The sequence below is a fragment of the Sarcophilus harrisii genome, chromosome 3 (assembly GCF_902635505.1).
Source record: "Sarcophilus harrisii chromosome 3, mSarHar1.11, whole genome shotgun sequence".
Classification (NCBI taxonomy): Eukaryota; Metazoa; Chordata; class Mammalia; order Dasyuromorphia; family Dasyuridae; genus Sarcophilus; species Sarcophilus harrisii.
The window spans coordinates 59,604,896-59,607,542 of NC_045428.1; the positions used below are offsets into that span (position 1 = coordinate 59,604,896).

Below are 2,647 nucleotides of genomic sequence, written 5' to 3' on the forward strand. Positions count from 1 at the left end.
GGAAGAGATTTGCAGATGACTTTCTTTGAGAAGTCACAATGGCTTATATAAAGGTATATATTCATACACACACAAACCAAATGTCTATTTTATAACTTTTCTCATGAAAAATGCACAATACCATTCAATCAATAATCAGGGTAATCGATACAAGACATGACCAATGGATCTCCAAGCCAAACAATAGGAGACTGATATGTAGTCTATTTCCCTTTTCCTCTGTAAGTGCCTATAACATAAAGAAGGAATCCTTCTAAAATAATAGGATAGGGAAAAGGGAAGAGATTTGCAGATGACTTTCTTTGAGAAGTCACAATGGTTTATATAGAGTATATATTCATACACACATAAAACAAATGTCTATTTTATAACTTTTCTCATGAAAAATGCACAATACAATTCAATCAATAATCAGTGTAATCGATACAAGACATGACCAATGGATCTCCAGACCAACCAACAGGAGCCTGAGAATGCAGAGTCACTAATGGTGGGGAACAAAAGGGACCTGAGGCTTAGGGCAGCCGTAGGGGAGCATGAAGGCGAGCAGCGTCCCATCCCATAGAATTTAGGGGCTGGGTCCCATTATGTTCAGATTTGTTTAGGACAGCCATCACCCTCTGGGAGTGGGGGGGGTGTCTCTCCCACCCTGCCCCCTCTCAGGCGTGGCTCTGGGGTTTTGTCTGCCCCCTCCCCTTCCCAAACAGACAGACTCCCACCCCAGGAGAGCGTGATGGGGGATGGGGGACACCTGCGCCATCGTCTCAGGGAGCCTCGGGGTGTCGGACCCCGGGAGATGGGGTCGTTACGTAACAATTCTCAGTTCTCTGATTCAAATTACGAAGGCGCCCCCCCCCCCCCGCCCCCCGCGATGGAAGGAGTTTACCAGAACCACGCCGGACGGGTTCACCCCGAGTCCGCCTCGCAGGTCTGAGGCTTGCGCGCCAGGACGTTTTGCAGGGACGAGGCCGGATCCCGCGCGCGGCGAGGAGAAGGGCTGGGACTCCGCAGGACGCACGCGCCGGGCCCGGGCCCAGGCCCGGGCCCAGGCCGTCCGCGTTAGGCGGGATCGGCGAACGCTAGGAGACGAACAGGAGGCCGGCGGCAGGCACGAGGCCCGGCGGGGGGCCCCGGACGGCGCTCGGGGAGCTGCAGAAAGGGAGAAAGCAGAGTAAGGCGGGGGAGGGGCCGGGGCCCGCGCCGCCGCGCGGCGGGAGTCTCACACCGACCTTTCTTTACTGCGAGGCCGGCTGGCGAGGAGCGGGGTCGCCGGGCCCCTCGGCGCCGCACGCGCGCGCGTCTTCGCCGGGCTGGCCCTTCAGGGGCGGCGGCCCGAGGGCATCAGCGGGGCCACGGGCCACGGGCGGGCCGAAGGGCTCGCCGACGTCCATCTGGGCCGGCGCCTGCAGCTCGGGCTGGAGCAGCTCGGGCCGGAGCAGCTCCATCACGTGGGCCACGGGCGGGCAGAAGGGCTCGCCGACGTCCATCTGGGCCGGCGCCTGCAGCTCGGGCTGGAGCAGCTCGGGCCGGAGCAGCTCCATCACGTGGGCCACGGCGGGCCCCGCGTCGGCTGCGGGGGGCAGGCTGTCGGAGGGCGGCGCCCCGGGAGCGCCGCTGCGGGAGCAGTCTCGGCAGCAGCACTTTGCCGGGGAGCGCGCCGAGCTGCCTCCGCTCGGCAGCTGGGGCACCTTCTTCGTCCTCGGGAGCTGGCTGTTCTTGGCCAGCGTCATCAGGAAGCCGGCCAGCTTGCCGACCACCTTCTGCTGCTGCGCCTGCTTCTGCCGCAGGGCGCTCACCTCGCCGCGGAGGGCGTCGGCTTCGTGCTTCATGGCGCTCAGCTTCACGTCGGTGCTCTCCTGCTTCTCCTTCACGGCTTGCACGTCGCGGCCCAGGCCCGCCAGGCCGCCCTGCTGGGCCTCGGCGGCCCTGGCGCCCGAGGCGTTGGGCGCCCTGCGCTTGATGCTCTCCAGAAGCTGCTCCCGGCCGCGCAGGAAGTCGGGGTGCTGGTACTCGACGGGGTCCCGCTGCGCCTTCTTCGCCAGGCCCTGCGGGAAGTGCACGACCTTGTGGAAGCCGTACATGTTGAGCTGGCGGACGAAGCTGGCCATGTGGTTGTGCTTGAAGTACAAGGGCAGCAAGTCCTTGGCGAACTGGGCCTGGTCGAACACCAGGAAGCTGCGGCCGCTCGGGCTCCAGGACACCAGCGCGTCCGTGGCCGGGTCGTCCACCAGCTTCCACAGCTTGGTCAGGAAGGAGGGCGCGTTTACAGCGCCGGCCGGGCCCGGGCCCGAGCCGCAGGGCCTCTCCATGCCGCCTGCAGACGGGGCGCGGGCGGAGACTGAGGGCGGCACCCGCGGCGGCGCAGGCAAAGGGAGGCGCCCGACCCAAGGGGAGGTCAAAGCCGAGTGCCCGCCCAGGGGGGTCTCGGGGGGAGGGGCAGGGGAGGTGGGGGGGGGGGCCCGGCCCGTGCGCGCGAGTCCGCTGGCCAGTGTAAAAGCCCAATAATGGATCCGGGAGAGGAGACCGCAGCCTCAAGGGAGCGCCTTAGCCAAAGTACGACTTCCTAGCTTACGTCTCACCCCCCCAGTGTGCTCTGTTGGGAGCATCCCAGGGAGATACAAGTTACTTATTAGACTCTCAGCGAGGA

General features: G+C 63.5%; 1 pseudogene; it reads right to left on the reverse strand.

Moving 5' to 3' along the window:
* Positions 1 to 1,083: 1,083 nt before the first annotated feature.
* On the reverse strand, positions 1,084 to 2,378 carry LOC116422221 (annotated as a pseudogene).
* Between the last annotated feature and the right edge of the window lie 269 nt (positions 2,379 to 2,647).